Source organism: Astatotilapia calliptera, chromosome 7 (genome assembly GCF_964374335.1).
Source record: "Astatotilapia calliptera chromosome 7, fAstCal68.1, whole genome shotgun sequence".
In the NCBI taxonomy this organism is placed as follows: Eukaryota; Metazoa; Chordata; class Actinopteri; order Cichliformes; family Cichlidae; genus Astatotilapia; species Astatotilapia calliptera.
In genome coordinates this window covers 17,534,084-17,560,234 of record NC_137428.1, presented here as the reverse complement: position 1 = coordinate 17,560,234, position 26,151 = coordinate 17,534,084, and positions in this window count along the sequence as shown.

The following is a 26,151-nucleotide window of genomic DNA, read 5'->3' as shown; positions in this document are numbered from 1 at the left end:
CTTTCTTTTCAAGCTCACATCAGTAACATCACTAAGTCCTCATACTTCAATCTTTGTAACAATGATTGCCTCAGTCCATCTCTCTCACAGTACTGACATCCTTATTCACACCTTGTTTATGTCCTGCATTCCTCTCAAGTCCATACATAAACTTCAGCTGGACCAGAACTCTGCTGCTGGCATCATCACCAAATGATCAAACCTGTCCTTCAGATGCTTCAGAAATATTGTACTCATTTAAAGATTCTGTTTATCACCTTTAAGGCAATCCATAACTTTGCAGTGCATTAAATCTCTGATATGCTGCATGTCAGCGCACTCGCTCGTACTCTCAAGTCTATCCCTTCCCCCTGTTTGGCTACCATGGACCATACACCCTCTCAGCTGCCCTCCCACCAGATACTGGCAGCAATCACTCTCTCCATTTTCAAATCCCGTCTCAAAATGTCCCTCTTTAAATTTATTGTTATAATTATTGTTAATAGTAAAGGACAATGCATTATAATCAGTGTTGGGACTAACGCGTTATTAAGTAACGCGTTACAGTAACTACGTTATTATTGTGGTAACGAGCACGGTAACTAGTTATTATGCCAAAATCAGGAACGCGTTAGTCGTTACTGGGATTTAGATAGGGTCGTTACTCGTTACTTCGTGTGGTGGCTATCGCGGAGCTTCCACAGATTCAGTAACATTAGCAAGTGGTGGAGGCCAGCAGGTGGATGAAGGAAAGGGGACGCAGAAGGAAAAGAGACCCAAGGCGGCCGCCGGTCCAAGTGTGAACTGAACTTCAGGTAAGAAGTTATGACCTGCAGTCTCTCTGGGTCAGATATGAACCAAGTTTAGGTGGAGTTTATTTTCGTTATTCTGACTTTTTCCGTACTGCATGCTAGCTAGCATGACGGAGTTTCTATACAGCTGGGTGGTGCTATGAAGTTAATGATGTTGAACTTTATTTTGTTCATAAGTTATTAGAGTTGCCAACCGTCCCGTCTGGTATTCAGAGAAAATATTACGCGTTTCTTATTGAGGTGAAAGGAACAGTTTGTCCCGTAATTCAGCTACAATGAAAAAGACACAAAGCTGGAGTTATTCTGTGTTTACGCTGCACACCTGCCTCTTCTTCTCTAATTCTCCCCCCTCCCTCTCCTGTTTCTACTTCAGTCATGAAAACTGATCAATGATCAGCTGATCGGCTCTCTTGTTTGTTTATCGCTCACTTTGCGCCGAAAGAGGAAACCAGCGGATGTCGCGCTAAACAACAGCAGCACGTTTAAGCTTGATCAGCTGTTGTTAGAATTTATTTAATATTACTCTCTAGTATCAGCTGATGTTTGCTGGAGCCACAGCTGCAAACCTGCTGGTCATGATATGGTTTGGTTATCTGGTGAGAGGGAAACATGAAGATGAAACCAGGAGATGTCCTTACTGGATCATCAGAGCTGTGATGGAGAAACAGGTTTACCTTTTAGGTGACATGAATGAGTTGAAGGGAAGTTATGAACTGTTTCTGAGAGACAAATAACCCCAGGATCCTTTTTTATGTAGCTGACAGCTGGTAACTGTGCAGGTGCGGATCTAGCAAAGTGTGGCCAGGGGGGCCAGGTAGGGCATTAACAGGGAATGGGGGGCACAAAGACATACTTTTCTTTCTTTTTCCCATTTAAAATGTCTCGCTTTTAAAAAATAATTATCTGAATCTTACAACAAACGATTGATAGATTGATGCATATATACCATCAAAACAGTGTACATCACTGTCACAACAGTGTTTATTTTCATTCAAAGGCTTTATGATTTTTCCTATAATGGTGGGCCAGTCTCTAGTCAAAATGCCCGGGACGATTTTCTGTCCCAGTCCAGCCCTGTATGCAGCTCATCTGCAGTCTGGTGTTGCCTACATCTTCCTATTCAGAAGGCAGAATTTCTGAGTTCTGAGTACAATCGAAAGCACCACGACTGCAGTTTTTGTGTTGGATGTAAAAGGCGCACATGACGCTGTGACGTAGGCTAGAATCATGGCGGCAGTCAATGACGGTCCAGGCGTGGGATTTCTCTCGTGGAAATATGCACATTATCTTTTCCTTTCTATTGGTAGGTGGCACAGTGCACTTGTGGCAAGTAAGCAAGCTAGAAGACTGGCAAAGTTATGGAAGCAACACATTAACAAGAGAATTCTGAGTAAAACCAAAGTTACTTTCCCTAGTAACTAGTTACTTTGAAAGTAACGAGTAACTTGAAGTAACTGAGTTACTTTTGAGAGAAGTAACTAGTAATCTAACTAAGTTACTATTTTAAAGTAACTTACCCAACACTGATTATAATATTAATATTGTTAATATTATAAGTATTATTATTGCTATTATTGGTACATTTATAAGTATAATCTTTTAAGAATGGCAAAACCACCATGATATTGCCCATTCCCATATGGAAAAGATATATACAAATCTTATAAAGTTTGTATCTGTCTTGTGTGGAACTTGTATGAAAAGCATACAAGAGTGAAAACAGATGTAAGATCCCTTGAAAAATTATATAAATGAAACTTGTATGTTTTGGATACTTACTAAAACAATGTATGAAAGTAATGAGAAAGTGGCCACTTTCACGAGTAAATCATATAAGCCTTATATGATTCACTATATGAAGTAGGCCACACCTTATGCAAGTCTTTACTGTTTCTTTTCCATATGGGTTAGCTTGTGTACTACCATTCTGAGACCCTGAATTTTTGCATTTTGATGGTCGCCTATGTTTACAGCACGATCACAATGTTGTGTGCTGTCATCAAACCTTGAACTATATCAAAGCTATATGGGAATGTGTTTTGCATGCATGGACACATTATAAGTATTGGTACGTACGCTGATGGTATTATTAAAGTCTGGCTCTCTTCCACAGTGTGTCTTTTGTCCCGTTTACCTCTCTTCTTTTCCCCTCCCTCCAACCCGTAGTGGCAGTTGGCTGCCCATCCCTGAGTGTGGTTATGCTGGGGATTTCTTCCTGTTAAAAGGGAGTTTTTCTTCCCCACTGTCACTGAGTGCAACATGACACCCCTGAACAAACACAAGGGTTCATCTGATTGTTGGAGTTTTCCCTCACAGGATCTTTACTTAACCATGTAAAGTGTCTTGACGTGACCACTGCTGTGATTTATAAATTGAACTGAACTGAAGTAGAATGTGTGCAGTTACTTCCAGTTACCTCATGCGTTATATAGTCACCATTTGAACCAGTTTAAAAGACACAGATAGATTGCTTTTGTGAAATTTATAACCGGCATGTTTCAGTGAAAGCAGGACATTCTATTTATTTAGCAATAATTCAGCATACGACTGCCGATCCTAACAATTGCCTGCACTGAGGAATGGTAGCCAAGTCAGATCACATGCTGGCATAAAAACAGTTTGCCTTTTTGCTAGCTGACATCACCTGAAGGAGTTCAGTTCAGATGAATGTTTTCCTGCTGTGAATAGAGTTTGCTGTGCCCAGTCTGGATTCTGCTCATTATGCCTTTGTCTCTTCTAATAATCCCCATGTTTCTTGATTTTAAGCCAGTTTTATTTTGTACTCAGTATAAAGGCCTTCATGTTGTACTTTTGTCCAAGTTAAGTTGCCACTGTTTGTTTATCTGTTTCCATTTAATACTTTTTCCGATACCGATTTTTCTGATACCTGAAGGTGTTCTGCATTTCTCACCTTAAAGCCAAGGCTCAGTAAAAAAAGGAGCGCCACCTGAGGAATATACTAGGAAGAAAATTCAATATAGCATTGCTTTCAAAGACAATGGCTATCAAGGCAATGGTCAGCTTTCTCTGTCGATGTCCTCGCAATGTTCAACCAGGCTCTCTGCTTCAGACTCTGGTTGCACTCACACAAAAAGGTGTTTGACGCATCATTTCACTCTTCTTTCAGACAAAATGGACAAAATGAATGCCGCCTACTCCAATCAGCGACATTGTCAGATGAACAGGTCATAAAGATATATAACAAAAAAAAAAAATTACATCAATATGAAAGGCTGCTGCTGCAAATAGGACAAGTTAATATATTTATTTCACCAGTCAATACGCTCTCAGCACTGCAGTTTATTTCTGATGTGAGAGCTGCACTTGCGAGCTCTGAAGACATTAAAGGATACTGAATGTGTTCAGGTCTGACGCTCTCCCATAGTTTCATGAAGATGTGGAAATCACATGTTTGTTGGAGAGATCAAAGTGAAAATAAACTATAAAATATTGTGAGCAGAGTTGAATATCTTTGGTGACAAACAGTGTTGGGAAGGTTACTTTTAAAAAGTATTCCACTACAGATTACAGAATGCCCCAAAATGTATTTTGTAACGTATTCCGTTACGTTACTCCAGGGGTCGGCAACCCTGGGCACACGTGCCACAGCTGGCATGCGTGCCGAGTGACAGGTGAACTGAGCTTCAGGTAAGAAATTATGACCTGCAGTCTATCTGGGTCAGATATAAACCAAGTTTAGGTGGAGTTTATTTTTGTTGTGCTGACTTTTTACAGTCAGTTACAATAACTCGTACTGCATACTAGCTAGCATGACGGAGTTTCTATATGATGTTACTGATACTGAACTTTATTTTATTCACAAGGTTAAATATTAGAGTTTCCAACCGTCCCGTAAAAAACAGAATCATCCTGCATTCAGAGGGGGTCGCGAGATTGACACACAGGCATTAAAGCCTGTTAATGCAAATTTTGTTTAGGTTTCCTCCGGAGTGGAATTACTAAAAATAGAGAGGGCATAGCCTAATACATGAAACAGGAAAAAACAGCTGTGTAATCCCTTTATTTCAACAAAGTAACTGTATTCTGAATACCACCCTTTTAAACGGTAACTGTAACAGAATACAGTTACTCATATTTTGTATTTTAAATACGTAACGGCGGCACATGTATTCTATTACTCCCCAACACTGGTGATAAATAGTCTACAAATGTAAATGATCAATTTGCTAATCTTGTGTTCCAGCAGCTGCAATTCCCCGAGTGTAAGAAAGACTTAGAAGCAGATTAGGACCAAGCAGAAAAATATTTATGCATTTTCTACATCACCGATTATGGAAATCCTTGTGACAAACTATTTACAGCAGGGAGTCATTCAGTGCTTTTCGTAAGATGCAGCTCAACAGGTTGCATATATAAAACATATTCCTTTTGCAGAGAATCTATACAGCACTTAGAGCAGGCTGTAAATAAAGGAGTCAGTAAAAATGTGCCGTTTCCAGTCGGTTTTGAGTCTGAACCTGCTACAAACCAGGTGAACCAGGTCAACATATGTTAAAACTCTGACATTAAACTCCACAAACCTCGGTAACCCATCATTCTCACTTTGTAGCACACCCCGGGTCCAGAAAGGAGGTTAAAAAAACAAAAACTCCTCTGAGACTAACTATAAGGCTTAGATGGAAAACTGTGTGCTTAGTTTCACAATAACTGATCAGAGTTAATTCAATCAACTCTGAGTATTTTTACTGTGAGGAAAACAAAGAGACTTTATTTCAATCCAGTGGGCAGAAGAACCCGAATGCCAGAAGAACAGATTACCAATATCAGCATCTGGAATCCTGCTAAATATACTTTAGATTTTTAAATCTAATTATTCAGCTCTAATCTGACAGGGACGAAATGTTGGCGAAGACAGTTTGCTTCTGATCTGCGATATTAATCAGATGCGGTAAGACTGATTTTGGTCATTTGCATTGCCAGAGATGGTGAGGTTTAACTTTAAACTTTATGTTTCAACATGTGAACAGACATAAGAAAAAAAAAGCTCCTTCCAAAAGAGGTTCAGACTCTCTGCAGCTTGGATTCAAAAACTCCCTTTAGTCTATAGTGCTCTTTTAAAGCCATAAAAACGTTTTTTGGAGATGATGTGAAATATCCACATCATCTCCAACAAGAGGCATTTATCCGATTCCTATGAACTGATCACTGATCAGTGTGTTACGTATGTATATAAGCTTCACACAGATGCGTTTTATTTCAACAGTGATTGATGCAGTAACATACAGTAAGTGTTTCAGAGGATGGCCGCTGTAGATCTCATCCTGAGCTCATTATATATCCACAATGATCACTGTTGGCCTCATACTGATGACTGCAGAGAGTCCTGTGTAAAATCAAGTCCACCTCATGATTGAGTAGCCAGTAAAACCACCTTTAGCAGCAAAATCTTGGAGGAATCAGTAGTTACTGTTTTCTTACCTTATTGTGGAGGAATTTTGGCCTGCTCTTTTTCCTGTTTCAGGTCACTGAGGTTTGCAGGCATTCATTATGCCTATAAGATCGTGGATATGCATTATCCACAGCTCTCTTAAGTGTGGATTTCGTCTGAGCCATTACAATACGTTGATTCTTTTCTTTTTCAGCAAATGTGTTGTAGATGTGATGCTGTGCTAAGGATCAATATCGTGTTGTATGATACAATTTGACCCAACGGTGACCAACAGATGGCCTAACATTTGAGTTTAGAATACTTTGGCTTACAGAAGAGTTTATGATAGACTCAATGACTTTAATGTGCCCAGGTGTGTGGCTGCAAAACGAGCATAAATCATCACCCCTCCACCACTGTGCTTGCCCGTTTCTATGGGGTGTTTGAGCTAAAACATCTAGTGCTTTTTTCTTTCTTTTGGTCAAACATCTCTATTATCCCATCTGTCCAAAAGACATTGTTCCAAAGGCCTTGTGGTTTGTTTAGATGTAAATTTGCACACCTAAGCCATTCTGCCAACAAGCCACACTTGTTCATTCTTTTTCTCATTTATTTAACATTTAACATGTTAAAGTTAGTCTGAGGTGTAACATCTGGAATTTTTGCAGTCTCCCTGAGCATCACATAGTCTGAGCACGTGGTGAATTTGCTGGGATGTTCTCTCCTTGGAAGACTGTGACATTATGTTAACACACACTGGAATGCTCAAGCTCATTATGGGTGTACTGTTTTGACAGGACAGCCTTAAATCTTGTGAAAATCTATCTTTTTCACGTGACTCAAAACACTGAAATCATAGTTACAAAGATCTGTGTAAATTGGAGATTTGATGTTAACTGTGTGACAAAGAGGAAACAAAAAGAGCTGCTTCAGGTGTGGCAGGAGTGGAGGAGTAGGAGAGAAAGCCTGCCACCTAGCAGGTTAGGTTCGAAGACACCGCTACCATGGTAACTGATGCAGAGGTTAAGTTCACTCTGTGGGAAATAGAAAATCCCCAGATGAGTTTCTCTCATCTGAGAGTTAACAGACTCTTTCTGATAACCTAAACCTGCTTTCTGGAACTGTGTAAAGACCAAAAATAAATAAGACTCAGGTCAAATTGAAAGTCAGAAACACAGCTGAAGGAAAAAAAAACTGTATTGAGCTAATAACAAAAGAAACATTGGAGACTATTATGAATAGAACAATAAAACAGATGACATTATGTGGACATCACTCTCCCTAGACCTCATACAATACTGCCTCTGGATATCAAAGCTGCCTGTTAGTTTTTAATAAGCACATTCCTGTCCACGGTGGGTCATTAGGAGCCTGAAAACAAAAACAGCAGAGTCCAAAGAGTCCTTCCACATCCGGAGCCAAAGAGAGCTCCACACATGGAACGAATGTGTGAATATTTCAGTCAGTGCTGACACATGCAGTAGGACTGAAAAGCTGTATGCATAACTAAAAGAAAACCCTGAAGCAAGAAAAAAAAAAGAAAAACTTTGGAAAGAAGCCGTTTAGCCTGGATAAAAAGTAAAAGATAATGGTTTGGCAACAATGCAATAAAGAGAAGATTATTACGCCGTGCTAGGAATGGAGAAAGGCAGGGCAGGTAGCTGTGATCTGACAAAGATGAATATTTCCCAAGTTCCCTAGCTCAGAGTGAATGCGGAGCGCTGACAGGCCCTGAAGCAGCTATGGCTCTGAATCTAGTTAACCTCAACAGAGACCTCCTGTCAGAGTGCGACTGTGGTTGAGATAGCCATGGAGCTGCTGCTGCTGGGCCGAGTACGCCTGTACCAACAATCATCCTGACATCCCCTGGCTGTGTGATCCCTAAGCTGTGAAGGGTCCTTACTGCACACCGATCAGGCCTTCCATATATAGCTCACTGGAGCCTTGACTTATTGTGTCTCCACTGCACATGCATGCTCCATGAGAATCTTCACACAGGTGTAACCTGAAGTCCCTTCATCTGTGAAGCTTATGAAAATCCCCAAAGCTCAACTGTTTTTTTTTCTTTTTAATGTAAGTAAACAATGACAGCAATATTGGGACTAATGTGTTATTACACAGAGTAATCTGTTCAGTGTTTGCTCAGCTCACTGTCCATTATTCTTTCTTTCATTACTTCCTTATTAAAACTATGAATAAAAAAAACCCGATCGACCTTTTTGTCATGTGGGTTCATTTTGATGACAGATCACAGCAGGCTCTACCTGGGCGAGATCTTCCCGTGGCAGCGTCACAATAAAAGCCACTGCATGCTCATCAGCATTTCATAAGGCAGTGTGACGTTCAGCGTACTGACGGTCACATTATTAAGCCATGATATGGCGAAAAGAACGCGAACAATAGACAGTGAAGCTGTTATCGGTAAACAGCCTCGTCGTCCCTCTACTCTGGACGATCTGAATCAATTTGGAAAGACTGTCAGGTAGTGATAAAAATCAAATGTCAATGTTTTTTTATTTACCAGCTAATGCAGTGAACAAACAAATAAATAAGTCTGCCATGTGCGGGGAAATACTCATATTTGCTTTCATACTTGAAAGGCCAGACAGCAGCTTAGCTTATCGTGGAAATTGAATGGGAGGCTTGCTTGGCTCCGAAGGTAATAAACGCTCCCTAATTAACGTGCCGTATCTTGTTTGTTTAATCTGTACAAAAACCAACGTGTAAAATCAACAAGTTTGCACTTTTTTCTTTGCATCACGCTTTGTAGTTTGGGTGATATTTAGAAGCTCTACTATCCTTGGGACACGGTCACACTTGCTGTTTCCCCTGATTTCCACGCACAGATAAGGGAGTGATATTTGTCTTCTCACCAATCTCTCACCAAGGAAGTGAGAGAAAAAACATATTTCTCAAAATGTCGATTCCCGTGCTCCGCCTTCTGTGTTGCAGTGGGCTTTAATACATACTCTCTCATCTTCTTCCCCTTTACGACTTACCAAAACCTCTCTATGTGTTCCTTTTCCCTCTGCCCATGACTTCTTATAATCTCCCCCATTTTCTTTGCTCTTTGTTTCTCTTCAATCATCCATCCCTGCTTTTTTTTTCTATTCTGGATGGGAGGCTAAATTAGGGTGTAATTATAGTTGTCGGCTGTTGGCTGTGTTGCTCTAATGGATCCGAGCCTCTTCATATACTCAGTGATATTCTGGCTGAATCCGAATGAGAGCACTAACTCGATTTCTCTGCAAACACCTTAAACAAATCCAAGGCTGGGATTGGTACAAATGAGACACACTAAATATTCCACGGTTGCGACATTTCCAGCGATTGTCAGTGTTGCAGCAGCAGCTGCTGTTGTTACAATCACTTCTGCTGTGATGTTTGCATGCACAGTGCTGTATTTGGTCCCACGGCGCAGCTTTAAATAATGAAGTAGTAAGAAAAGTTCATGATGAATTATTGTCGTCTGCGGAGCGGATTTCGTGTCAGGTCATTAGAAGTACAGTATATTTTCATAAATAATGCCAGTCATGCATTTGCACAGGCTCACACACACACACACACACACACACACTGATGCTCATTATCTCCTTAGAGCTGTCCTCGTTTTCATTCCTCTAGCAACAGAGGTTTGTGAAATCTCTCCTGGAAAAGCACAGCGCCACAGAGGGCCCACCGTGACCCAGATTCATTTTCTCAATTGTTCAGAGGCTCGGGCTGATGCTCGGAGCTGCAGGTGTAGGTAAACAATTCCTCTTCTTTAAACACACGCTGGCATCTATCTTCTTCGCACACCTCCTCATCCAGAACGGATGGAACGGGGCCTTTTTGATAAGTGGCATCATTGCGGACAGGGGTGACTTAACATTGCTTTGTCAGGAAATTACAGTGATTGAGCCTAACGAGCTGAAGGCAGGCAGGCAGGTGTGAAGGCATCAGCGGGGGCTGGTTTTGGGTTAAGCGACAGGAAAAGACAGTCACGACTGATGTAAGGTAGAGATGGAGTGAATTCACAAGGGGTTAGCACACAGCCATGAAAACTTTAAGGAGCACGAAAAAATAGTCGTAACCTCCACAGCTCTTACAAATACCTCACTGTCCCCCCCCAAGCAGCCAAATCCCAGGAGTCCCTTTAGTAGCACTGCTAGGGAATTGACTTTCTTCTATAGAAAAAAATAGGAGGGAACAAAAGAGAAAGACAGTAATGCTGGGAAAAACTGAAAAAAAGGATACAGAAACAGGGTAACAAGGGACTCACACGGAAAGCAGAACCATAATGCACGCTAATTCTACCATCAAGTGAAACAAATACTGGAAGGATCCAAGCGTGCACTCTGATAATGCCCCTGCTCTGCACTGAGATGGAAAATTATAGTTTTCATTTCCCATATGGCTCTTTGTATCTCCTAAGTGCTGTCCACACCATGTTACAGATGAACTGTTAGTCTGGCTGTTCTTGGCAGCAGTGTGGCAACTAGAGCAGCTTCTGATGGAATATTTAATGCAGGGAGCTCTAAGAACCGATTCCTTACATGTCCTGCTACACCACAGCATGCGTGCTATCTTCTTCTTCTTCTTCTTTTTGGTCACTCTCCCCACACTGACTAACATGAGGATAGATCCACATATTTCAAAAGAAAACAGGCCTGGCTGTGTTTTACCAGCAGCAGCATTTCGTATGTGTTGCGTGATGCATAACGGCATGCTGACGTCCCCGAAAATATGCAGCTGTTCGCTGAGATAGAAAGGAAGAGACGGCTTTAAATGAAAGGCTGGAGCCGGAGAACCAGAGGGGAGGTGTTATACAGGAGCATGAGCCAGGTCCTGATGAATTATGTACTGCTGAAATGATTTCAATTCCCATTGTTCCCTGAAAAGAGCCACAGCACTGCACAGAAGAGAGACCCTCACTCTCCACTGACAGATAAAAAGATGCAAAAGCAACGAGACAGACAAGGAAAAGGACAGAGGAACTGAGAGGAAGATGGAAGGCAGTTAGAGAGGACGGCATGTTAGGCATGTTTATAAACTTAAGGTGTAGACTATGCGTTTAATTGGCAACTGTGCTGGGGATAAGTAGCAAGAAGGGAGAGAAAGGTCAAATGAAGGGAGCAGGAGAGCCGAGGACGGGGGTGAATGATACGTGAAGGCTAAAAGGTTTCACTGAAAGCATGTTAGAGACGGAGCGTTGAGGAAAAAAAAGATGGATGGTGAGAGGAGAGAGAAGTCCATTACATTAGAGCAACCTGTTTCCCGAGGGAATGGAATTTTGTTTCACCAGCTTGAATCCCCGGTCTCCACCGAGAGGGAAAATGCACCTTCCACAAGAATTTTGCTCAAATATTTTTTAATTTGTTTTTGCTCATTGCAAACATTACAATAAAACACAGCGAAATGAAATCCAAATACCGGACGCGAAGCCTTATTACCAGGAGGCTGTAATCCTAACACTCTCTCCTACAAAACACCTTTATGTGTTGCTCATTTCCAGCACCAGTTTGCTTCGACGACTCATTTGACACAGAATGTAATTTTTGCCTGATTATGGCTACCGGGAATGTTTCAGCAATTCGGGGTGCGTCCTCAAGTACTGCGCAGAAATGAGAAAATGTACAGATGTATAATAGATATCTGATGGCAGCTTAAACTACATTAACTTACATTTTCTTAAATGTTCACTGACAGTGTATTTGATGTTCACCCATGTGAAACAACTAGAACATGTGCATTTAGAGCACTTGTTTAAAGACCAAAAAAGATCAATGCCCTGACTACCTGTTTAACAAAAGTTAAAAGTGACCCCTAAAACCTTAAACTTTCACCAACCAACTACTGATAATGATGACTCAGTGTCATGGAAAGAATAATGTGGGTGTTTGGATCGACCCAAAGATGCACTCCCACTTACTTGAGAGAAAATAGTTTGGCCCCGCCTGCATGTTCATACTCTTTACTTCGGGGTGATGATACACAAACAAAACTAACTTTTCTAGCTGATGCCGAGGTTATCCGAGCATAAAATATTCTAATGCTTCATCATAATGCTCCTCTGTGGATATATGTAATGAATCTTAGAATGAGCACAACTGCTCTCATTCTAGAGACAGAGACGGCAAGCAAGACTTTTTCTTGCTCACAGCAATTGTGGGTTATTTGTTAATTAGCAGGGCTATAAAAACTGTTCAGAGAGGTAAAGATGTGTGACAAAGTTCTAACTGTTGTCTACAGTCGTTGTTAGAAGTTTACATACACTCATCGTGGGCATGAATGTCATGGTAATTTTGGGATTTTAATGATTGTGAACTTTTTCCAAACAAAATGACTGTACAGCATACATCTTTAATGACTTTAAAAGTTGGAATTTAAAAAAACAATTTTTATACATACAAGTAAATACATATGTAACGGAGCGGAAAGGCTGATTTTATTTCCAAGATGTTTTGTGTTTTTAAAAGGAAGGAGACCTTCCTAAAAACGGGCAGAGCAGTGGAGCCGCCAAGGGAAACACACGATTAAAAAGCTGTAGAATTAAAATATAATTTATTATATTTAAATAGTTAAAAATGTAAGATAAATTAAAACAACCTTGGCCAAGGGATAACACAATAAAAATCAATAAAACACAACATTAAAAGTCCAGTGGGATCCACCACAGCATAAAAGTCCCAGGGAGTTAAGAAATCCAGCGGAGTCCTCTCTTTCCTTTCCGCATTCGCGTCTTGATATGCTAGAGAAAGGGAGGAGCGGCAGTCACTATTCTTCCGGCAGTTTTTATTCAATAAAAGGGGATAAGTCGAAGACTTACCCCGGGTGGGCAGAGCTCTCAACTCCGCCCGCCGCTTCTTTAAAACTGCAAGGCCACACAGCCGGCCCGTGCCTTCCGCTGGTGCTGTCTCCGCTCTCCCCGCTGGTACTGTCACTCTCTGCACTGGTGCCCTGTGCGCTGGTCCTCCGTGCGCTGGTGCTGTCCGTCCTCTTAACGCCCAGCTCCACCAGCCCCTTCGGCTTGCAGGCGCTGCCGCCTGGCACCACTTACTCCTGGCCGTCTCTCAAGCCTCTCGGTCGAACCCCTTCCTTTGGTCTGCCAGGCCCTCTTATTGGCCTCTCTGGGATCTCTCGCAGGTGTGATCAGTTTATTATCAGGTAGGGGCGGAGTCTTTCCAGGACAAGTCATCAAATAAATACCATTAAAACATGCAGTAAAACTCATAAAAATAAACCAGTGTACAATATTAAAATATTAAAAAGGTAAAACGCAGCAAAACATGCATAGTAGAAAAACTTAGATGACTTGTCCCTTTCCTTCCCGTGACACATACATTCAGCTTAAGCTTTTAATAAGTGGTGCTGAAAATTTTACAAGGCCAAGGCCTTTAAACTTCTCACTGGTCCTCATGATTGACTCCAGCTGCCAGTTTCTCAAATCCTAATAAAGGATTCGTTTGACAGCAACCATTGGATGACCAATACAACACTGGGGAAATTCCAAGAAATTCAGTGAAGCGATTCTAAGAAATAGAATTTAAAATCTGCAAAAGTTGGGAAGGTTTCTAAACAAACAACAGAGTCCTAAATCTTCAGTTAAAATAAGTACTAATTCTTCTAATCTGTCACCACTTTGCCGAGGTCTGGAAGAGGGCCCGAAGTGTCAGGAAGAATCCAGGAACTATTACGTCTCAAGCTTGCCATGAATTGGAAACTGCAGCAACACTATTGCAGTAAAGCGAGTTTTACATCACCATGGACTGAGATGATGTTGATCAAGAAAGAAGCCCACGCTCCAAAACTAACACCCTCAAGCTTGACTAAAATGCCTTCTGGAGAAAGGTTATATGGTCAGATGAGACAAAGATTGAGCTATTTGGCCAGAATGACAAGAGGCATGTTTGAAGGATTAAAGCTGAGGCTTTACTAAAAAAGTTGCACCAGCTGTCAAGCACGGTGGTAACATCATGCATTGGGGCTTTTTTGATTCCAGTGGTACTGGTACACTGCACAAAGTGGATGGACTAATGAAGAAGAGGGACTGCAGTACCTCCTAATACTTTAACTTCACCCCAAATCAACAGCTAGATAGTTGAAACTTGGAAACAAGGAGGCGTTCCAACAGGACAATGATCCAAAACATATATCATAACTGCTCAAGCAACCGATAAACTTCTGGAATTGTCTTTCCAAATCCCTGACCTCAATCATGTTGCAAAATTGTGTGGTATGCTTAAAAGCCAGGTCCATGCCAGGAAACCAACCAATATGAATGAAGCTTAGTAATTCTGCCAAGAAGAGTGGTCAAATATCCAGCTAGAATTATGCCAGAAGCTTGTTGATGGCTACCAAAAGTGCTTGGTCGAGGTGCAAATAGTGGGGGGGGGGGGGGGGGGGGGTGTATGTACATATTTGAGTCTGTGTGGATTAAATGAAAAGCAAAAGTTCAAGTTTACAACGTTGGTGAAGTCTGGAGAGGCCTCAGAACCATCTCAGGCCACAAACAGCAGAACTCTCTGCCTGGGAGGGATGTGAGGTGGGCAAATGAACTGAATCATTTCTTCAACAGATTTGATTCAACCATGAGACAGTCTACAACATCGGCTGCAGACTCACCCACCCCCACTGCTGCTGTTCCACCTCTGACACCTCAGACACTTCACACCTCCTCTATTCACCCTGCTCACTCCTCCCCACCCCCAACAACAGCATCCAATACACACTCAACACAAGGCTCCAGCCTGTCTCTCTCAACCACCCAGGTTAGGAGGGAACTGAGGAGGATTAATGGCAAGAAGGCAGCGGGTCCAGATGGCATCAGCTCGAGGGTCGTCAGGTCCTGCGCGGACCAACTGTGTGGGGTGATGGAGCACCTCTTCAACCTGAGCCTGAGGTTGGGAAGAGTCCCACAGCTCTGGAAAACCTCCTGTGTTGTACCAGTGCCAAAGACTTCACGCCCCAAGGACCTCAACAGCTACAGGCCGGTGGCTCTGACATCCCACCTGATGAAGACCCTGGAGCGGTTGGTCCTGGCTCAGCTTCGGCGCCTAACAAGCTCATCACTGGACCCACTTCAGTTTGCCTACCAGCCTGGCATTGGAGCGGATGATGCCGTCATTCACCTCCTACATCGTTCCCTCGCTCACCTGGAGACCGCTGGAAGCACTGTGAGAATCATGTTCTTTGATTTCTCCAGTGCCTTCAACACTATTCTTCCCTCGGTTCTAAAGGACAAGCTGGTGAACTCTGGAGTGGACCATCACCTCACTACCTGGATCCTGGACTACCTCACCGACCGACCACAGTATGTGAGGACTCAGGGCTGTGTGTCGGACAGGGTCGTCTGCAGTACGGGGGCCCCACAGGGAACGGTTCTGGCTCCGTTCCTCTTCACCATCTACACTGCAGACTTCTCCCACAATTCCACCCAGTGCTTCCTGCAGAAGTTCTCTGATGACTCTGCAATAGTTGGCCTCATCACTGATGGGGACGACAAGGAGTACAGAGGACTGACTCAAGACTTTGTGGACTGGTGCCAGCTGAACTACCTCCAGATCAATGCCAGTAAAACCAAGGAGCTGGTGGTAGACTTCCGCAGGCACAAGCATTCTCCACTGCAACCACTGAACATCCAAGGTATGGACATTGAGGCTGTGGACAGCTACAGGTACCTTGGTGTTCATCTGAACAACAGACTGGACTGGACTCATAACTCAGACGCCCTCTACAGGAAAGGGCAGAGCAGGCTGTACCTGCTGCGGAGACTCAGGTCGTTTGGGGTGGATGGCCCACTCCTGAAGACCTTCTATGACTCTGTGGTGGCTTCTGCTATCTTTTATGGTGTGGTCTGCTGGGGCGGCAGCATCTCTGCTGGGGACAGGAAGAGACTGAACAGGGTGATCCGAAGGGCCAGCTCTGTTCTAGGATGCCCTCTGGACCCAGTGGAGGTGGTGAGTGACAGGAGAATGGCGGCTAAGCTGTCATCCCTGTTGGACAACGTCTCCCACCCCATGCAGCAGACTGTGACAGCACTGAGCAGCTCCTTCAGTGGGAGACTGCGGCACCCACGGTGTGGGACGGAGAGATTTCGCAGGTCTTTCCTCCCCACTGCTGTCAGACTCCACAACAAAGACTTTAACTGAACAAACACACACATCCACACATGTGCAATAACACTAAGTGCAATAATCTTTCCTGGCATCGTTGTATTTGTACTCAGTTGTATATAGCATTCGTATTCTATTTTTATCTTATTGTATATTTTTATTCTATTTTATTCTACTGTATATAGTATATTATTTTATTCTATTCTGTACAGCTGTGTACTGTATTTATTCTTATTGTATTCTAATTTTTGCGTCATAACTTTTGCACTGTCCACTTCCTGCTGTGACAAAACAAATTTCCCACGTGTGGGACTAATAAAGGTTATCTTATCTTATCTTATCTTTAAAAAATAATAGTAATATCGAGCAGGCTAGACAGCATTAAGCTGACTAAATACGACAGGCACAGTAGCAATATGATAGGAGAAAATACCTATAGTAAGTTCTATTATCTCATCTTATCTTATCTTTGTTTAGTTATGGCCCTATCTAGACCTACTTTGGCTTGAGAGATGAAGGGCTAATTTTATAAAGTACTCTTGGATAGAATAGATAAAATACTAAAATTTTCCTGTAAATCTTTGGCTCCCTTGAGTTGGAAGGCACTTTATGGTGATGGGGAGACTGAGGAAGAACACAGAGGGAGAGGACGATTCATGGAGAGAGCTGTAAGCATGCTTTCAATATCTCTGATGAGTGCTTTCAGAGCTGCCAAACTGGCAATGCACTCTGGTGCCGTTTTTGGAAAAAAGGTTGCGTGATCTGTCTTCTCACTCTCCCCCTCTTTCAATCACTTCGCCCTGTCTATTCTATTGCTCTCACAACAGCAAAGAAGCTCAATTTTCAGGACTTCGCGTGCAATTGGAAGAATCAGTGTGATCACACATCAAGTTAATGCACTGCAGTCGGTAGAAAATAAAATATTAATGCAAAGTTATTTTTCAAATTTCTGTTCCTCCCTTCTAACATCAGTAAGAGTCACGATTAGTTAGGGTGATCTGTAACAGACGTACATAAATGCATTGTAAAAAAAGGACTTTATGACTGATGAGCCAGTAAAGACAAAAAAAGTCCTGTCCATAACTCCACTGACACTACTAATTATTATTATTTTTTTATTACTTTACCAGAAACTGAAAAAAAGCTGGGGCCTCTGTGATTAAACTGAATTCATTACGACAAGTGTTTTTGAAAGCATTTTTAAAGGTTAATTACTAAAACCAGCCTGTCCTCTCAGCTGTCTCCTGGGCTGATGCAGAGCTATGAAGTAATGTGCAGCTTTTAAATTCCTTGGGAAAACCATTTGAAAATAGGGAGGCTGTTGCTGAGTCAAACGTAAAAAACAAAATGCAGCTTTCTTGTTTTATTAAATGGCAAAGCAGATACAGCAATATATCGTGTATTTCATGTGATGTGTTTGTCTGCACAGACTTTTTTCACAGATTTGTTTCTTGGAGGCTCAGTCATAAATCACCTGTCTATAAAGAGATGCAGTGATTTTAAAACAGCCCGGCTAAAAGAATATTTTGTGAGCTGAGAACATCTCTTTAGGGCAATTCACAGCACATCTCAAAATACCACCTCCCAGAATTCTGAACTGCATGAACACAGGAAATGCACTAGCTTAAGGCATTGTTATGTGGAGTGCTGTGCATCTGGGACATAATCACTCTATAACACCGCCACATTGTGTCATCCACTGCATAAACCTTTGGATAAATTCACAATACATTCATACTGACATGGATGGCCTGTGCAACCAACATGTTTTTACCAACTATTTTAATAAAGATTCTATTTCAGGTGAAAATTTAGCTTTTCGTCTTAGTTGCCTTAGTGTTAATTTATTACCATTTATACTGAATAGATGATATGCTACACACATCCCACACGACAACGGGAGCCATAATGAAGATGCAAGAAGGTCAACCAAAGCCACAGACTGTACCTTTGGTGCTGAGAAGTCATGGTAGGAATGAGATCCGAGATATCAATACATATGTCCAACCATCATCAGATGCCCAGCTGGAATAATAGCTGGCCACGGGAGAAAATAGGTGCTGCTAATGTCAAGACATGAAAACTCCTCACAGTGCATGGAGGCTTCCATCCAAAGTCCAGCAGCCTAAAGCTGTATGAGCAACAGAAAGAAGGACCACAATGAAAAGTGCGATATCCTTAATGGTCCTCGTAGGCTGTGAAAACACAAGTTCCATCCAACTGCTGTCCAAGCACAAATGGCATCCTCTGGAAATGGATGAAGAAGCTGGAATGGTGTGATATGGGGCTAAGGATGATTAATGTTTGTGTGATATTTAACGGTTCAATACGTGACAGTGCCAGGTGGCAGAAAGGTTGCCATCTATACTGTTTGATGTGTAATATATGCATGCATCACATGGATCTAAAAATGATTTGCCATTCTTAGATGTATTTAATTGTTCTGGCATTTTAACCATTACTGTATTCAGAAGTTGCCATATTTAGAGGTGTAAGTGGAACACTATCTGTTACCTCCTACAGTCATAGTAGCTATCTTGGTTAGCGAGATGCATCCAAATAGGCCTGCTGTATAGCTGCACTGCACAGTCACAATTAGTGCTAACCTATAGGCAAATCTGTTGTACATTTTTTGGGATAATTAGGGACAGATGCAAGTAAAGAGATGAGATGAAGCCTAGCATACAGCTAGCTGCTGTAGCTACCTGTGTTAGCACACAAGTGGCAGGCTAATGCTGATTTTTAAGCCCAATTTTAATGGATGAGCTATAAAAAATATCATCCACTATACAGTTAACGTAAAGGAAGCAATTAGCCCGAGATCTTTAAACCATTTTCAATATTGAACTTCTAGTCTGAAACTGTGCATGTGCTTGACTTGGACTTCCATGTTAGCTTATTTTTCAGCCCTGGATGTTTGTGCTTGGGGATAGCAGTGGCTTACAAACTAGCAAAACATGGCTAGTTTGTAATACATGCTTGTATTTTCCATGAAGTAAACTAAACCTTACAAAATGTAGCACAAACTCTCTACTAACGCCTTATAAATGAAGTCGTAAAGGGTCAACTAAACCAACTGCAAAACCGATACAGGAGTTAGAGGTTCAGCCTTAATAATATACAGCTAGAGCTCCAAATCAATATGGCTGTCAGCTGGCAAGGATAAATTTAGATACATCGCCTGATTGATACACATCAGGTCTGCCATTATTTCATTTTACAGCTTTCTAAATTACAAACTGTGCCACTCTTATGCACTAATGTGAAATAGTATCAGCTGCGTGCCTTTCTCGTTTTGTTCTGTTAGACCAGCTGTGTGAGAAATATTATTTATACTGCTGAAAAACACACCCAACTCAAAATCGCAGTTGTACATCTCAGTTTTAATGAAGGCACACAGCCGCAACAGCTGTTGCAGCTGCAACCCCTTTTTTTCCCTGCCACCTTAAACTTTTCCTTCCAAACCTGTATGACAAATGAATATCTGCGTGGATTTAGATGTTCTTACAAAAGCAGATACTAAATAGTAGCAGTGCTGATTCATTTGTGTGTTTGTGAGTATGTTTGGTTAATGTGCTTCGTGCAGAGATACCACAAACCATCACCAATCATATCAGTCTGTTTGTTAATTTGTTTTCCTGGTTTTTATGGAGGGTTTTTATTATTGTGGTTATTATTAAATGATAATTGGAATGTACAGCTTATAATTAAGTGATGTTGGAGGCAGCGTTACACCTTCTGTTTGTAAGAACATTTTACAAATTTATTCATTTAAAAAAAGTTGCACGTATTTGTCCTGCTTACTTTTTCCATGTCTTTGTTTCTGTTCCTTGTTAACAGTGTCTCTATGAAATGTGCCAGCATTGCCTGTTAAAGGAATGAAATCATTATTGGACAATATGACATATGCACTTTATTTAGCTAAATACACAATGTAAATGTGGTTTGTTTGTGCAAGAAATGCAGCATTTTTGCGAGTCCTCAATAGATCATTCCATACTGACAGTCACATTTTTTCTTGCTGCACAAAAGGAGCAGATGCTTTGGGACTTCAGGACATTACACTGACTTTAGGCCACATAGAAAATATCTAAAAATCTATTAAAAAGAGAAAAATCTGTCAGTACAATAATCTGATCTCTTAAGCCGTCAGTAATATGCTGCACCCCCAAGCTGTGTCAGAAAAATTGACCACTGCTTGTTCTGCTTCATGCTAGCTCTCCCCTGGAGAAACAGGCTGTTTGCAGACATCCACAATCTGATGTGCCACATTGTGAGTTACATGCTGTGCAGTGAAGACCAAGCTAACAGGACACAACCAGACAGGATAGTGTATTTGCTAGTCAGTACAGATAAATCAGGACCTGTTGCTGCTGCAGATCCTCTGTGTGTGCTTTAGATCGATTGTAATATGAGGCTATCCAATACATACTGGGATTTATATGGTTACCCAAAGAGTACCTAAAGTGGTTTTTACACTACAAGTGGCATTCATGTATTCATGCAGTGCTTTATTCTATGCACTTTAGGCATCTTTTATCTAAAATAATCACTTATGAGAATGGATACATCAGCATCTGTATCTTGCCCAGAAGACACGTGGACTGGAGGAGCAGTGCTGACCCATGAGGCAACAATATGAGCAACAATATGCAAGATATGGTAGCCTATTTATCCTTGTTGCCACGAGAAAACACAGACAAATAGGCTACATGCACGTGGGAAAATACAGGCTACTGGCCTAATTTATCATATTACACCGATCAGGCATAAAACTCTGACAGGTGAAGTGAAACATACTGATGATCTCCCAACTCTTTGTGGGCTGGATATATTAGGCAGTATGTGAACATTTTGTCCTTAGAGTTGATGTGTTTGTGCAGGTTCGGATAGAAAAGTGTCAGAATACACAGTCAAGATTTTGTTCATAGTTCAGGAATTATTTGAGAAGCACAACAACGAGTTTGAGGTGTTAATTTGTCGTTGAAATTCTGAAGATCTCAATTCAATTGAGCTTCTCTGGGATGTGCAAAGGGACGCTTCACCTCACATCTTACAAGGCTTATCAGACCTGTTGCTAACTTCTTGTTGCCAGATACCACAGCACACCTTCAGGGCTCCAGTGGAGTCCATGCTGTTATGTGTTAAAGAGGACCAACACAATATTAATGCGGTGGTCATAATCTTGTGCAGATTGGTATGTGGTTAATTGAGACATCTGATACGTTGACATGTTGCAAAATAAATGCTAACCTAATTTCCCCAAATTATGCTACATTTATTTTATTTGGGGCGATCGTGGCTCAAGAGTTGGGAGTTCGCCTTGTAATCGGAAGGTTGCCGGTTCGAGCCCCAGCTTGGACAGCCTCGGTCGTTGTGTCCTTGGGCAAGACACTTCACCTGTTGCCTACTGGTGGTGGTCAGAGGGCCTGGTGGCGCCAGTGTCCGGCAGCCTCGCCTCTGTCAGTGCGCCCCAGGGTGGCTGTGGCTACAATGTAGCTTACCATCACCAGTGTGTGAATGTGTGCGTGAATGGGTGGATGACCGGATATGTAAAGCGCTTTGGGGTCCTTAGGGACTAGAAAAGCGCTATATAAATACAGGCCATTTACCATTTATTTGTTTGATGACTTCATAGAAAAAAAATTGCTAATGCTAATGCTACCCAAGCTGAGATATTATTTACTTACTTATTTACTTAAGTCAGCCTAACACTAAAGTAACAGGAAGAGGAATAAAACAAATTCATAAATTGTCATTTCAGGCTAAGTGGCTGGGATAATGGATGGATAGTAGATATGTACTGAAACTATCTTTCAAAAAGGCAAAAAAAAAAAAAAAAGAAGGCTGTGACAATATGAGTATTGTGAAACCTCTGTTGGTGGGGAAAAAAACTCTTTTTGGAGTCTTTGTCTCCTTTTCTTCTGCAATTGCTTGCTGGAACAGCTCGAATGCTAAAATATGAAATATGTCACTGATTCATCATTTGGATGCAGCACAAATTAAATTATCCTACCGCAAGCCAGAGATGTGAAACGTACCTCCAAGGACCTGGCTTCATCAGCACGTCTAATATAACTTTATAATAAGGTCATATGATGAAATTAGTGTGTGGTTGCCGGGATACAATTGGTATATGGAATTATTCACTGGCTCATTTTTGCCTCTCTATCCTCTACTTAAGTACACTACTACTATTAATGGTTTATATTTGTATCTTGCAGGCTGATTACCTTTCTGCAGCCCTCTACGTTACACTTTAATTATACCTAAGGTCTACCAAACTGTGCAGACAAAGGTCAGACGCACACACACAAACACCATTCTGACATTACTGAAGTATAAAACGAATTACATCCTACATGTGCTCACTGACACAGGTGGAGGGAGTATTTTCTTTTCCTTCCTTCCCTCTTTTCATCTCTCATTTGCTTTTATTCTCTCTCCTAGAGTAACACACGTTCCCCTCTCTCCCCCTCCATCTTCTTCCGTCTCATTCGCAATCGTTTTTACTCTCTCGCTCCCTCCCTCATGTTTATTTCATACAACCCTCCAGCATCTCAGAATAAATAAATTATACATTTCATTATGCACTCATTTCAAAGCTCCTTTCAGGAAAGCGACTAAGCTCATTTGTCCCTGAGCTTCTGTTTATCCTAAATGACTGCATCAGACATGATCATGAGCATCTGGGAGCCCTGACTGTCCGTGTTCATTTGTCTTGTACTAGACCTAATTCCCATAAAGTTCACATTCCTCTGTGTAATATCGCAGCCTGGCGCTGATCCTGGGATTAGATTCGGCAAGTAGACAGGAGATACGGCATGTGGAAGCTCACACGAGAGGAGTGATCAACTAAATCACATCGAGCTCGGTGCTAGTCAAGTTAATGCTTCTACCTGAAGCAGGTAGTTTTTGTGTTTTTTGTGTTTGTTTTTTGAAGTAGTCGGTTGAGACTGATTGATAAATATTTCACGACGCTCTCTACCTTCCATTTATTTACATCAGCTCGTTGGAGAACATCCACTTTTTTGTTTTGCTCTTCAGCAGCCTTCGCCGACCCCGCTGGGTCACGCTCCTCTCCAAGTCGTGCTCTTGTGTGTTTTTGTACACTGCTGTGCCACGTTGGTGGACCATGTGTGTCGGTTCACTGCAGCTCACCGACTGACGTTAGCGATGTCGTGTACTTGGCCCTTCTTCTGCTGCTCACGCTGAGGGTCAGTTTGACCCGTGGTGGAGTTAAATCTTAGAGCATTGTCACCCACTCCCCCCAAAAGACTTTCTCTTTTCACGCATATTAAGAGCTTCATCTCTACACACTTGCGTGCAGCTGCACGAGATACACAGGTGCACATATTGTGTTCTAAATCATGTAGATTTACACACGTGCACGCCTGCGTGCATTCACTTAGACACACACAGACACACACATAAGGTTTGGATACAATCTCCACCCCATATGGACCCTCACGGCCATCTGTCCCAGTGTGCGCGTGCCAGGCGCCATTCACTGAATCTCCTCTCCCTCTTTCTCTATTGGACACAGTTCTGCCCCACTGCAGTAGGCCTCAACATGTTAGTCCTTTTTACATGAACTGTGGTAACCCAACATGTGAACTAGCTACACTTCAGCAAACAACCTCCCCGAAGAGCAAGTCCCAAGAGCTGTGGATTTTTAAGCTGCTTCCACTGCAGAGAAATGGCAAAATGCAAACATGGAATTTATTCTTGGAAGATCTCCCGGTTAGGATTGAGCAATATGGCTGAAATCTGTACTGAAATATTAATAGGAATATTACTGATATGATACGATATATATGTATAGTTTTTGCCAATGGTTTCAAAATATGAGATAATGAGAACCAAGGTTTTCTGCATCACCACATCAAAGAAAAAATATCAACCGCACATCACTTACTAACAGAATTTTAGTGAACAGTCACAGCAGGCTCAAACCCAACACACTTTGAAAAAGTGCAACTGCATTGCAAAAATGCTTGAATTTTTAATCTATTTTATTTATTTTTTTATTTGTAATTTCAACCTTCCTGGATTGACACAGGTATGACAGTAATACATTTCTGGTATTTGTTAAAGCTCTGCCATATAAACCAGGGTTATGGGTGTATATGACAGCCACCCGTCCAGATCATTGAATCCAGGTGTTCCAATCCCTTCTGTGGTCAAAGGGGTATAAAATCAAGCACCTAGGCATCAGAGTGCTTCTACAAACATTTGTGAATTAATGCGTCGCTCTCAAGAGCTCAGTGATTTCCAGTGTGGGACCGTGATAGGGTGCCACCTATACAACAAGTCCAGTTGGGAAATTTCCTCACACAGTCAGCTGTGGCCCTAACATCAAGAACAGTGTGTAGACAGCTTAATAGAATGGGTTTCCATGGCTGAGCAGCTGCCTTAAATCATCAAGTACAATGCAAAGTGTTGGATGCAGTGGTGTAAAGCACACTGCCACTTGACTCTAGTGCAGTGGAGATGTGTTCTCTGGAATGACAACACATCTCCACTGCACTAGAGTTTCTCCATCCATCGGATTCTCCATCTGGCAATCTGATGGATGATTCTTGCTTTGGTGGAGATCAGTGCTTGTCTGACTGCGTTGTGCCAAGGGTGCAGGGTTGTTTTCAGGAGTTAAGCTCCACCTCTTAGTTTCAATGAAAGGAACTCTTGCTTCAGCATACCAAGACATTTTGGACAATTCCATGCTCCCAACTTTGTGGAAGCAGGTCCAGCAACCTGTTCCAACATGACTGCACCAGTGTACAAAGCAAGGTCCATAAAGACATGCAGAATTGAGAACTTGACTGGCCTGCACAGTCCACACTGTAGTTAACACCTATAGTTAAAACATCAACATTTTTCTTAATATTTGAACTATTATTTTCTTCACCAATAAGTAGGCAACAGTATTATATATAATTATAGTTATAATTATGAATAACCTGCAAATGCTACTTCATCTGTCAGAGTCAGTGCCATAATGAATTGTTCCTGCTCTGTAGCCACATTTCTTTATCCACCGTATTCAGTCAAGACCTTTGTTTGTGATGCCATTTCTGGGTATTTTTGTCTTTTAAGCTTTTCTTTTTTTTTAAAATATGTACAGTACCTGATCCCATTCTGACAAAGCCCCAGTCTTCTGGGTGCTGCCCCAGTGATTTCTCAGGAAGAGTATGACTCATAGACTCCTGAAGCAGGAACCCCCAGGGGAGCCAGTCTGTTAGGAAGGCTGTTTCAAGGAGCTGATAGGCTCACCTTAAAAGTGTCATGCTATCTTCAGACATGTCACCTCTTCCAGAAAAAGCAACCTTTTCACAGCCTAGTGGCGTCTTTTCAGAGAGACAACAAGTGAGAAAACCCAGGGTTATTTTCGAGTTATTTGTTCTGTGCCTCTCCTTTGATCACGTCTCTTTCTTGTGTAAATTACAAACAGACTGGAGTCCTCCTGGGACAGAACAACAATGGAAATAGTGATGGGGGATAATATGTGTAAGAGAAAGTTATACGGTTGCCATGACCTCACGGGCTAAATTTTTCATTTGATTTTGATAGTGAATAAGCAGGAAGGTGTCGAATAGGCTCTGGATCTTGCATGAATAGCATTCCAAGACAGCATGAGATGCCTCATAAAGAAGAGAACAGGAGGCATGCAGTGCATGAGGCTACTCTTTATTACACGTCTCTGCATCTGCTCTCTACTTCCTTGTCCTTTACAGGGCCTCTGGGAGCTAATGCCAGCTGGTAGTAGGCAATATATATTCAATATGATTACTATGTTCAAATGTGCATGAAAAAATACAAAATAACAACAACAAAAAATAACTAAAAAAAAGGTCCCTCTGTCACTTTTGTTACTGTG